Raw genomic sequence first — 12321 nt, 5'->3', positions numbered from 1 at the left:
TGTTTGGTGTGAAAGGTAAGCTTAGATTTCACAAAGAAGACTGAGTTTAGTCTGCTTCCAGCACTGCAGCTCCCCCTGCTCCTGTGCCCTCTTGAGGGCAGGGCTCCCTGGATCCCGTGTGTCCTCTCTTGGAACAAGACACCAAGGGCTTGTGAAAGGGATGTTACAGGGGAGAGGATTGCCAGGAGGCCCCTCAATGCCTGTGTTTAAGCCTCATCTACCCTGGGGCTTGTTCTGGAGACTCAGGCCTTTGGCTCTCTGGGGCAGTGTCTCCCTGGGCTGGCCAGGACCAGGATGGGAGGTACCAGGCAGCCCTGCCCCATTCCCCTGGAAGTAACCACAGTAAGGACTGCTAGACAAGAAATTCATCTCGTCCAGGGCCCAAGGAGGAAAGCCATGGCGCCTTCCATGGACTTTTGGTAGCTCTGACCACGCTCTGCATCCGTGTTTGAAATGGGCTTTGGCTGGCTGAACATCGGCATCTTTGGAGATGATGGCCGTACAGCTGGCCACCCCAGACTCTAGGTCCTGGGCCTTGGTCTTCACCCATACTACGGAGCAGAAGGAGGGTCCCCTGGGGTGGCCTGGCACAGCAGAGAAGGTTCGGTCCTTTTTACAGGCCAAGAAGCCCAGTGCAGGGGGGAGGCCCTTCCCCATCTGAGCAGTGGGTGGAGTGGACCTGGGCACATGTCCGTGCCCATGTGTGTGCATGTTCGTGTGTGTAGGTAGACACGCATTCACCATCCCCAGTCTGGAGTGTCTCACCAGGGCTGGCCTGGAACACAGGGTGCTGCCTGGTTCTGGTCTCTCCCTTGTTTCTCATAACCAGCTTCCTGTGAAGGGAAGAGCCCTGGCACACTTTCACAAAGGGGGATATAAATTCAGTTTTAAAGCAGAAGGTGACCTGGTATACCCGTTCTACTGTGAGGTCCCACTGTGGATTCAGTGTTCCTTCTCCTGGGGATGCCGGCAATGAGGTCACAAGGCCCGTGGCCACCAGGGAACATGCTCTGGCACCGGCTTCTTCCTTGCCTCTTCCTCCCTGGCAAGTATTTTGGTCGTTGGCCTCTCTTCTTAGGATTTAGGTCATGTGTGCACCACCAGTCCTATTTCTTTGTTTGTGTTTTCCTTGTAGTCAGTTGAATTTATTTCTTGTTGAAATGACTTAATGGTTGTACAATAAAGAGGAAATCAGCATTAGTTATCCTTAAGAGGAAACTAAAGCAATCAAGAGCAAGATAGATATAAATCCTGCCTGCCCTTGTACCTCTGTCCTCGTTCCCTTAGGTCACAGGTGGAATTTGTCAAAGGTCATCCCTAATGTCAAGGGCAAGCTGAGGAGGAGATGGGCTTAAGGGATGGGAAAGCCAAGGTAAGCTCCATACTTAGCTGAGCTTGGAGAGACCTTGTGGGTACCTAGCTAGGGGCTGGGCTAGCATTCAGGCATGGAAGATGTAAACCAGAAAGCAGAGAGAATGTTGTTCTTCACTGAAGCCAGGGACAAACTGGAGGCTCATTAAAAGTGTTAGTTATGCATTTGACAGGCCTGCCCCAGCTCTTTGTTCTTTCAGAAGAGGCAGGTAGTCAAGGCATTTGAAGTGAAAAGTGACTTCTTTCGTGTTCCTGCTCATCGAGGGGCGTGCTGCAAGTAATATGAGGTGACCTATGAGGGCATGAAACCTCGTAGATCTCGAAGCAAGATGCGGGTTAATACACCTGAGCCAGGTAGCCCAGAGGAGCAGAGAGGGGATTGAGAGCTGGAAAGGGAGATGGGCCCAGCTCTGAATGCCAAATTGATTTGGGGCTTGTTACTAAGGCCCCAGGCGGCCACAAGGACTTTAAAGTAATGTAAGAAATCTGGTGTTGAGAATAGAAGTGGGTCTCTGGTGACAGGTGGACAACTGTTACTCAGGCAGTAGCTACAAAAACAAGCAGGACAGGTGGGCAAGAAAAGGAGTGGGCAGAGTGGTATGGATGGCGCCAGTATCTGGAGTGCAGGGCTGCAGAGTGACTGATGGCACAGCCAGGGCCCTTGGGTTCGGAGGTGAGAACTAAAGATAGAGGAACAAAGTGGGAGTCCAAGAGCAGAGACAGCCAAACTCAGGAGTGCTTCGAGAAAGAAGAGCTGACCCGGGATGGTGGAGGAGGAGATGGCGGTGTAAAAGGTGGAGGTGGCGACGATTAAGGCAATGATGGTAGCGTTGGAGACAGTTGAGATGGTGGTGGTAGAGTTGGAGAGCAGCTGTAAAGGTGGTGGAGATGGCTCTCATGGTGGTCGAGATGATGGCAGCAGGACGATGGTGGAGAAGGCAGTGGAGATAGAGGGCGGTGCTGAAGGTGGCTGTGGAGGTGGAGTGCATGTGTGCATGTGACCACGCGTGTCTACCGTGCAGTGCCCGGTTCTCCAGGGACTCTGTGTGTTGGTGTTACCCTGCTGGGTGACTGCGGATCTGGCTGAGACTGTCCATATCCTGGGAGTCTGGGTGCTTGCACAGCCCGCCCTCCCACCAAGAGCTCCTCAGAAGAGGCGGCAGCTGCTGTGAGACACCCTCTGTCTCTGCAGGAAGAACAGACAGAACACGACCTCCCATGGCACCACTTGCCTCTGCCCTGCTGGGCTCCAGCCTCGCTGCTGGCGTGGACCAGGCTGAGCACACCCTGGGACGTTCACCAAAGGTGCTCTGGGCACCGTGCAGGTGTCACCCCCTTGTTCTGAGCAGGCACAAAGGGATCCACAACAAGAAACAGGACAAACCCCACTGCCACCCGTGGGGACTCATTGTCAGGTAGAAGCGCTCACAAACTGAAGTACACCCGGGCAAAGAATGTTGTACCTGCAAAGACCCTGTGGCATGAGAGAAAACTGCCCTGGCCAGGGGCTCCGGAGAAGCCCAGAGGGAGGACACCAGGAACAGCTCTGCCTGAACCCTCCTACCACTGACTCAGGGCCTCCCCCAGCTGCAGAACTGAAAACTAGGGAGCCATCTACATGCCTGTCTTCTCTCAGACTCGTCTTTGGCCCAGGACTATTGTTGAGAACTGCCACTCATCTGGTGACTGACTTGGCCTCTCCAAGCCTCAGTTTCCACAGATGCTATTTGTGGCCAATGACAGTAACAACCACCTCACAGGATTTGGGACAAGAATAAGAGCAGAAATGCAGGGCCTTACCCAAGGCCTCACCAAGACTGGCCAGGACACCAGAAGTTCCAGTGCCCATCGCTGCACAGGCCAGGAGCTGCTGCTGTTCAGGAAAGGTCGCTTCTTCTCCGTGGCCCTCAGAGTGGACATTCTGGATATCTCTAGACTCCAGCCATTCTTAACACCAGTCCATAAAGGCCCAGCCTTTCCCCCGGGTCTGGGTCATCCCAGCACTAAGAATAAGGCCACACCCCTATCCTGCAAAGGACAGGCCAGTGCCCATGAGGCCAGGTGGCCCCTCTTGGCTCATGCTCTCCAGGTACTTGGCTCATCTGTCACAATCACGAGATAACACAGGCAGGGTTTAAAAATACTACGCTCATTTAATTCAGCACAGGCGGGAGAAAGGGAACACACAGTCTATATGAGCAACTCAAATCAAAAATAAATGAGGCAAAAAGAATCTCCCCAAATAGTGTGGCATGAGAGGCAGCAGCCTGTGTTGCATGGCCAGCTGTCCTCCGTTCTCTGCCGAGGCGTTGCGGAGAGATTGGGAAGATGTCTTTATAGTGTTTACTCCGGAAGAGATTAATCAGACCCATGCTGCAGTGATACATGAGAATTTCTAGCGGAGTAAAAGCAGGGTGGTGAGAGTGGCTCAGGATACCAGGGGAGGGCCGGGCACTCTCCACACCCCCTTGTCCTGCTGAGCCATGCAGCCAGGGACCCAGCCAGGACTCAGCCCAGCAGCAGGGCCCTCATCAGGCAGGACGTTTCCTCTTTGACCTCCCAGCCTCAGCATGGCTCCTGGGAGAGACAGGGCCCTGCACATCAAGTGTGTTGATCTCACAAGGATTTGTACTTCTGCCTTCATTTTACTATCACGATTCGGGATCTGATCGGGTTTATTCTGGCCCGCCACTTATTTTTGTGAATAAAGGTTTATTGGAACATGCTTTTATTTACACATTGTCTCTGGTTGCCTTTTGTACACTAACGGCAACCACTAATTTATCGGTTTGTTTGGTGGTGTTTTGAGTATGTTGGTTTTGATTTGAGACTTTAGAGGTACTATCTTAAATAAAGAGATGGATATGTAGATATAGACAGGTGGATATTCCACAACAACTAGGCATCTCTTACACAAACAATATCATTGGGCCAGGGCATGCTATCACATGACTAGTTTCCAAGTCCACCTTTCAGGGGGCCACATACATTCAGCCACCAGCACCCCCCAGCCACCAGTGGACAGCTTCAGCTGTCGGCACAGAGGAGGCCTCCCATGGGCAGGGCGGATCCCCTGGCCCTGCTGGCCCCCGCCTCTGCTCCATCCCTAGAGAACACCTAGAGGGAAGTACAGCCAAGGCTGTGCTGGGCTGAGCTGGGAGGGCCCTGCTTCTGGGGTCCCTTCCCTGACTTTCCCTCAGCACCGTGAGTCATGGCGGAGCTCTTTCAAACATCAGGCTGTAGCAACACGCCCACCCCCTCTGGTGCCACATGGCCTCCAAGGAAGAAGCTCTTTTCTGTAGACCACAGAGCAAGAACAGAATTAGGTTTTACCTTTTGACTCGGGCCATGTTGAACTTTTGACATTTTTTTCCACTGGGCACCTGTCTCCCAGAAAACTGCAAGGGAGTTTTCAAACCATGGATGTGGACCTGCAGTGGAAAGCCTTTGTGGTGCCACGTGTCCACTCGGGAGGCAGCAGGAAAGCGTGGTGGTGACCCACTGTAAGCCCCACCAGACTTGTGTGACCTGCCAAGCCGAGGCCACAGCTGCGTCCACTTGGACCTTCTGTGTTCACCTTCCACCCTGGAGTGAGGCTTTGAACAGAGCTGGGCCAGACGCTCCAGTCTCTGCTGCTGAAATGGGCCTGCCTTCTGGGTACCAGCTAGCAGAGTGGATTAGTGTGTCAAGTCCCCAAGAGAGGAGGACAGCTAGGGCTAGCTGGAAAGCCAGCAACCCCCACCCCACCCCGAGGTTCACCCAAACAAGCAGGAGTGACCAAGACTGAGGACAAAGATGCTCCCTACAGCCCAGCCCACCTCAGCCAGACATCGCACAGAGCTAAAGTCTTGCAGCAGGGCCCAGGAGGCCAGAATGGGTACTGATGCATGAGCCTGCGACATGGGGGTCAGAGTGGAGAGGTGGCTTTACAGGGGCTTGTGTAAAGCACATCAGGGAGTTTTTCGGGTCTGGAAGTGAGATGATCTCCTAGAAGGCTGTATCAATGGAGGAGGTGTTAGCCTAGATGGAGCATCTGCAGATTTTCTGAAGTAGCTCAGATTGTAAAATGTCTTAGAAGGACAGAAGATGCAGTTCTGGGCCCTAGAGTTGGTCCTCCTCAACTTGGGATTTTTCAGCTTTGCAATTATGTTTAACAGAGTGGCGAATGCATTTCTGGTTTAGCATATGTTTGAGTCATGACGGGTTTATTAGGATGTAGTTCTGTGGTGAGAGAAGGGTGGCCTGGAGTGGGCTCTGCCACTGTAGAATGAAAGCAGCAGTGGGCAGTGTAAGTTACAGGTTGAATGGTTGCTTCCTCCGGGTGATGTAAGAGGCAAGGCCTTTGGGAAGATGGTCGGGATTAGATAGGACCTTGAAGGACGCTGCCCAGGGGAGAATAGTGTCTTTAAAGGAGGAGGAGGCCAGAGCTCAGAACCTAGTAGGAAGAAGACTGCTTTCACAGGCCAAGAAGAAAGCCCAGCTGGGAACCGAATCTGCTGGCCTCTTGGTGCATTTCCAGCCTCCAGAACGGAGAGAGAGACATAGCCCTTGTGCACACCACCCAGTCTCTGGCGTTATGTTGCAGCAACTCAAGCTAAGATGAGCAAGCCAGATTCCGTGCCAAGAAAACTTCACTGCGAACACTGAGATTTGAATTTTATGTAATTCTCATGAGTCATGAAACAGTCTCCTTTTGATTTTCCTACCAACAAATTAAAAACGTAAAATCTGTTCTTAGCTCATGGGCTACACAAATATGGTCCTTGTTCTGGGTTTGACCCTCAAGCTGCAGTAGTTGACTAACCCCATCCCAGATCAAAGACGGTGCCACTGGCTTCATTCTCTATAGGCTGGACAGCTCGTGACACTGCCACAGGCCCTGGCAGCCTCTGTCTGTGTACATCAGGCACAGCCTCTGGGCCAGCCTTGAAGGTGGGGTGCCACACGACGCATGTAACACAGAATCAACCAAAGAAGAAATGTGCCCACTTACGGCAGAAACTCATGAGAGGACCAGAAGTAACAGAGCCAGTTGTGACGCCAGTGTCCTAAGAAACAAGCAGAGACAAGAAGTGGGCCCAGCAGACAGTTGCAAAGAAGCTGATTCCAAAGTGACACACACAGATCTTCATCATCGCTGCAGTCATGGTGCCGTGATTCCTGCTCAGTGATCCACGTAGAGTTAACACCCACCAGCCTGGGGCTCCTGCCCAGGACTGCAGGGGACTGGGAATGCCCCCCTCCCCGCCAGACGCCTCGCCCTGAGTCTTCAACGTGAGGACCACTATCAGGAATCTAAGAGCACGGCTGGAGCCCCGCAGGGGAGCAGGCCAGACTGTCAGGGAGATGTGGGAGAACTTTCGGCCACAGCCTGGCCCCTGAAGGCCACCTCGCGGCACAGACAGGAGGGCAGCGTGGTACGGAGCCTCCAGCATCTTGAACCTACCAGGAGCAGCCTTTCCTTCAGGAGTGAAGATCTTTCCGGAAGCCCCACCCGCACTCCACCATACACTGTTCCCGGTCACCCTAGCTGGGGGATGGTTTGGGAGAGGGGGAGAGCTGCCCCCCCCCCCCGCAGTCTAGTAACCACGGTTACCGATCTAGCTTAAGTGTCCAGCCACACCACGGGAATGCTTGAAGCTGAATGCAACCCTTCCAGCTGCTGTCTGCCTTTCTGTATTGTGATAAAAGACATATCACTAAAATCTACCATTTCCCTTTTCATCTTGGAGAGCTAAAACTGTTCCCACCAAATAACACCCCCTCCCCCAAGTCCCCCCAAACCCATTCTGCCAACACCACTGATGCCCACTGCAAGGGGGGCTGTCACAAAGCCTGACACCCTCAGGGTTCCTCTGTGCGGTAGCAGTTCGAGTCTTTTCTAGGGATAAAGAGCGTTCCGTTCTATGAGTATATCACATTTGGTGTATCCCTCCATCATTCTTCCCTTCTCCTCCAGTGGACATGCCAGTTGTTTTTCACGTTGTAGCTGTTGTAAATAGTGCCGCCTTAACTGGGGATGTCACCCCTTCTCTTTGAGATGCTGCTTCCAGTTCTTTGGGGGTACATACTCCAAAACTGGAATTGATGGGTCCTATAGTAGTTCTGCTATTGTATGTTTGAGGAGCTGCCAGACTTTTCCTCGGGGACTATAATATTTTACATTCCTCCCCTCGGTACCCACACCTCTCCAAGGCTGGTTCTCCTCTGGGGTTTCAGAGAACAGATTCCTCCATTCTAATGAGTGGGGTGGTTGTGGATTGCAATTCCCCAGAGATTAGTGGTGCTGAGACCTTTTTGTGAGTTTATTGGCCATTCATATATCTTCTCTGGGGAAAAAAAAAAGTCTATTCCAGACCTTTGTTTTCTAAGCAGCCTTCGTGGTGGTGATGGTAGTGGTAGTGGTGGTTGGTGTTCTTGCTGAATTTTAGGGGTTCTTTATATCTGGATATTGATACCCCCACCCTTTTCAGTCATGTGATTGCAAATGCTTCCTCCTGTTCTCTTTGCTGCCTTTTTCCAGGTGATACTGTCTTTTAGATTAGATACTTCTGACTTTGCCACCAGCATTAGAAGACAGTCATCCACCTCATTACAGGTCCAAAGTAGCTTTTATTAAATAGTTAGCAGATATTTGGAGAACTACAGTTTATTTAAGGTCTGGGAATGATGCTGAAGTTGGCAGCTGGCCCTGGGTGTCTGCACTGCTGAGCAGGGGCAGCTGGGGAGGCTAAGATGGTCACCTGTTACACCTCAGATTTGGTACCGGTACTGTATTCTGTTCACCATGCCTGGGACAAGAGGATAACTAGCACAGATAACCCTTGCTCCCAAACTCAGGATCACTTACCCAGAGTCTAAGACACAGAGGAAGGGGTGATCCAGGACAGAGCCACACCTGAAGCCCCGACAAACCTGGCTCAGCCCCCTTTGTCACTGAAGCTGTTAGTGACCCAGATGCTATTCAGTATTCGGGCATTGCTGTCATCCTAGCCGCAGACTGAGATCTGGGGATCCCTGTGAAGCCAGACCAGGCAGAAAAGTTCATGAGACTCAAGCCTCCAATTAACCAGCAAAAAGCTACAAGTAGAGCTGTGGCTCAAGTGCTAGGACACCAGTCTTGAGAGAACAAGCTACGGGACAGCATCCAGGTACTCAGTTCAAGCCCTAGCACTAGCACACTCATAAAAATACACTTGTGTGTTCCAGGTACCGTGGCTCACACCTATAGTCCTAGCTACTCAGGAGGCTGAGATCTGAGGATCACAGTTCAAAGTCAGCCCGGGCACTGAAGACTATGAGACTCTTACCTCCAATTAACCACTAGAGAAGGGAAAGTGGGGCTGTGGCTCAAGGGATAGAGTGATTGCCTTGAGCTCAAGAGCTCAGGGACAGCGCCCGGGCCCAGAGTTCAAGCCCCATGACCCACAAATAATAATATATGTACATATATATATGTACGTACATTTGTGTGTCTTAATTTTCTTTAGAGTGTTCTTTGCAGGAGGGGTGAGGGGATGGAAGCTATTGTGGGATCAACATGGACGGCCCTGTTCTCCATAGCTTCTCCTTCTTTCTGCTTTCCCCTTCTTCCTCTCCTCTTTTGTGTCTCTCCCGACATCTTTCTTGCTGTCTGCTTTTGTGTTCTTTCTCTTCTTTACCCCACCTAGAACCCCACATAGCACTCCTGATCCAGAGCACAAAGGTCAGTCCCAGGAGACTGCAGAGCTGAGCCTGCGGTGGAAAAAAGGGGTGTATGGGGCAGCAGTGGGACCTGTATAAGGGGCGAGCCTCTGGGGGGGGGGGCTGTGTGAGGGCTGAGTCTAGAGGAGGGGTGAACACTCTGCAGCTGACCAGGGCTGCAGTTCAGACAGTGTACCAGGTAGGTCTTCCCTTTCCCTCAGGCCAGATAGAGCTGGGGCTCTCCCCTGGAGCGGTCATAGAGAGCATGGCCAGGCAGTGGTCCAGTAGCTGACCCTTCTAGGGAGGGAGGGAGAGAGAGAGAGAGAGGGCCTCACCACAAGGAAAGACAGAGTAGGGAGAGGCTTGGGGCAAAAGCCACCCCATCGTGGGAGATCGTACATCTGACCCATCCTCTTTGGGACACCCACTCCACACATACGCATGTGCAGTCACGCACACACGTGCATGTGCACACACACGCACACTAAGACCACTGTGCTGCTCAATCTGCCAAGCTCTAGGAGAGGGGTGCGAGGCAGCAGAACTCAGAGCACAGTTTAGAATCAGCCCGCCCTGGGTTCAAATACTGGGCATGTGCCAAGCCTCTGGTACCTTCAGTGTCATCATCAGTAGATGGGGGATGTGGCCGTAGTAGCCCTTCCTAAGGCGGTGGGGACATTCTGACAGGGCAGATGGCGCAGCTGAGCGGTTCCTGCCACAAAGCTGCAGACTCTGGGACAGCACCCTATCTCCCTTCCCTGAAAAAGGACCTGCCCCTGGCGGGGTGGGGGGGAAGCACGGTAGACGCACCCCCCCCTTCCTGCCCTGGCTAAGCTTCCGGACTTCTCCCCACCCCCACCCCCAGCCACTACACCACCAGAAAGGTTGGGGTGTCCCAGCCCTCGTGTCTGAGTCAGGGCACAGGAACCAGAGGCCACACCCCAGCACCCCACAGAGCCCCGGTTTGCCAGGCTCCTCTGCCCAGCAGAAGCTGCGCTGTGGGGCGCTGACATTCACCACACTGCACCAACTTCCTGTTAGGCCTGTGGCTTGGCCGTGGACTCTCCTTCCACCACACACCCAGGGAACATGGTCTCCGCGGCTGCTCTGGCTCAGAAGCAGGTACAGGGTGTCAGGGCCGGGGGGAGGGAGGGGCACGGTGTACTTCCCAGGATGGGTTTGTGTCTTCCATATGGGCAGCAATGGCTTCCTGAGCAGGCTGGGAGACCAGATGCCCAGGGTTAGCATCCACACCCCTAAAAACACCGCTTCCCCAACCCCTTGAGGCCCCGTGTGGACACATGTCAGCCTCCTGGACACACACATGTGCACACACGTACACAAGTGGATACAACAGCTGCTCAGACGGGCAGCCGGCCACAGCCACGCACATAGTTCTCTGCAGGCTTCTGCCTTGCTCCCTGGGGTGACCAGGCCTGGCTCCAGGACACGCAGAGCCCAGCAGGGCCCTCTGTCCTCACAGGAGGCGGCAGTGAGGGCCAGCTGCCAAGGAGCCCCTGTGGCTCCCGGATGGCCTGCCCGTCTGCTGTCTCCCAGGAACCTCTGGCTGGGACCTCAGATGGCTGAACGGAAGGCAGAGCCACCAGCCTTTCCAAGGAATATGGCCGATCCCTGTCTCCCCCTTCCTTCTGAGTACTGAGCAGGAGGGAAGACCACTTAAAGCCCATCCCCACCTCGAAGGCCTGTGCTGGAAGGGGGACCTGCCTGCCTCAGCTGCCCCACACTCACTGCCACCCCAGAGGCCAGGGCAGAGGGGGCAGGGAACTCCCTCGCAACCTGGCTTCTCCCTCCCTAGCCTGCACCTCCCCCCAACTGGAAAGGGGGTGGTGGGGATGGGGAGGGGACAAGGCTGAGAGCCTCTCCAGCGAGGGCCTCCACCTACAAGGTCACAGTGTGTGAGGAGTACATGAAGGAAAGAAGCTGTGTGACTTGGGCTCATGGCCATAGCGATCTTGGGCCTCACAGCATCTGTGTAGCACTGGGGTCCCCTTGTGAACCCCTGCCCCCACACACACAGCACCACACGTGGGCACCAAGAGACAAGGAGCTGGGGCGGGTCAGTGAAGCCTCCCCTCTCACCTGGCCCCTGAGCCTCAATCCACAGTTGGTGTCTGGGACTTGCTCTGTGCTCAGAGAAACCGGGGTGTGATGGGAAGGACAGCAAGAAGCAGCCCAGGCTCAGAGCAGGAATGGCTTTTACCCCAGCTGTGTATCAGAGAAGCTGGGGAGGGGATACAGTGATCCTCCTCTTCCCGGGTCTGCTGGCTGAGCCTCCCCTCTGACCCTGCCTCCATTCCCCTTAGGGAGACAGGGTTGGCATTACCCAGGCCTGGGCTCCTGGCCCCTGGCACAGCCAACACAGATGCCCTGGCTGCATGCAAGCACTGGCAGGACCTCTGGCTTGTAAGATTCAAGCTTCAGCCCAGAGGCTCCTAGCCTGCAGATTGGTGGGTGCCGTGCATATAAGGAAAAGGCATTTGTTACATTGAGAAAGTGATGAGCTGTTCTTTGCTGCAGAGTCATTAGATGGAGTGTTGGCCGTCGGTGCTGTGGTCCGGTCTTGGGGCTCTGTGGGGCATTGGGTGGATGTTGGGTATCAGAGAGCAGAAGTTGGAATGAGTCATGGTTTTCTCTCTCAAATGCTCCATCCTGTGGGCTTCACCTTGGCTCTGTGGGTGGTGTGGATGCTTCTGTTGCTAACTGAACCATGAGATGCCCATGTGCTTCTGGGTCTCGTGTCCCCCTCACTTGGACCTCAGTAGTTCTGAGGTTTCTTGGTGACAAGACCAGGCTTCCTGGCTGTGATCCTGGGCCCTGGCTCTGTTCACATTCCCCACCCCCACCACCAGCCCTAGGCTGCATTGGGGCAGTCAGACAGCAGTGGTGAGGAACTTGGCTGCCTGCCCGGACCTCTGTGGGTCCCTTCTGTCCATTCCCCGGTGAGGGGAGGGAGATGGCAGAACTGGCACCCATGTTCACCAGGCATCTGACAGAAGCACTGACTGTAGCTCCTGGAGAACCCTGGGTTCCCATCTTGTCTCTGGGCCCCTGGCTTCTCCGCAGAGAGGAAGGGCGTGTCGCCCCAGGGCCCTACCACGTCAAGCCCTGTGGTTTCCAGCAGTTGCACCTCTTCCTGTCTCTCGGGGAGGCGTCCTGTCAGCACCCTGTGCCGTCAGCGCCCAGAGCCCAGGCCATTCTGGTTCTCTGGTCGTGGGGTGGTCACAGCATCTGCCTGTGTGCTTCCCA

General features: G+C 54.1%; 1 protein-coding gene across 6 annotated transcripts in view; it reads left to right on the top strand.

The window, feature by feature from the left end:
- The window catches only part of Kcnab2 (potassium voltage-gated channel subfamily A regulatory beta subunit 2), a 77954-nt gene that overhangs the window by 15178 nt on the left and 50455 nt on the right, over positions 1 to 12321 (top strand). Inside the window, exon 1 of one of the 6 annotated variants that reach the window (XM_090335958.1) lies at positions 1309 to 1372. The exons of 4 other annotated variants lie outside the window; for them this stretch is intronic. The gene's annotated coding sequence lies outside the window, so the exon portion shown is untranslated. Of the gene's footprint in view, positions 1 to 1308; positions 1373 to 9992; positions 10177 to 12321 lie in introns of those variants that run through there. One more of the 6 variants, XM_090335954.1, reaches the window with a different exon arrangement.

Source organism: Megascapheus bottae, chromosome 6 (genome assembly GCF_031878675.1).
Source record: "Megascapheus bottae isolate mThoBot1 chromosome 6, mThoBot2.hap1, whole genome shotgun sequence".
In the NCBI taxonomy this organism is placed as follows: Eukaryota; Metazoa; Chordata; class Mammalia; order Rodentia; family Geomyidae; genus Megascapheus; species Megascapheus bottae.
This window is presented reverse-complemented; position numbering and strand designations above follow the sequence as displayed.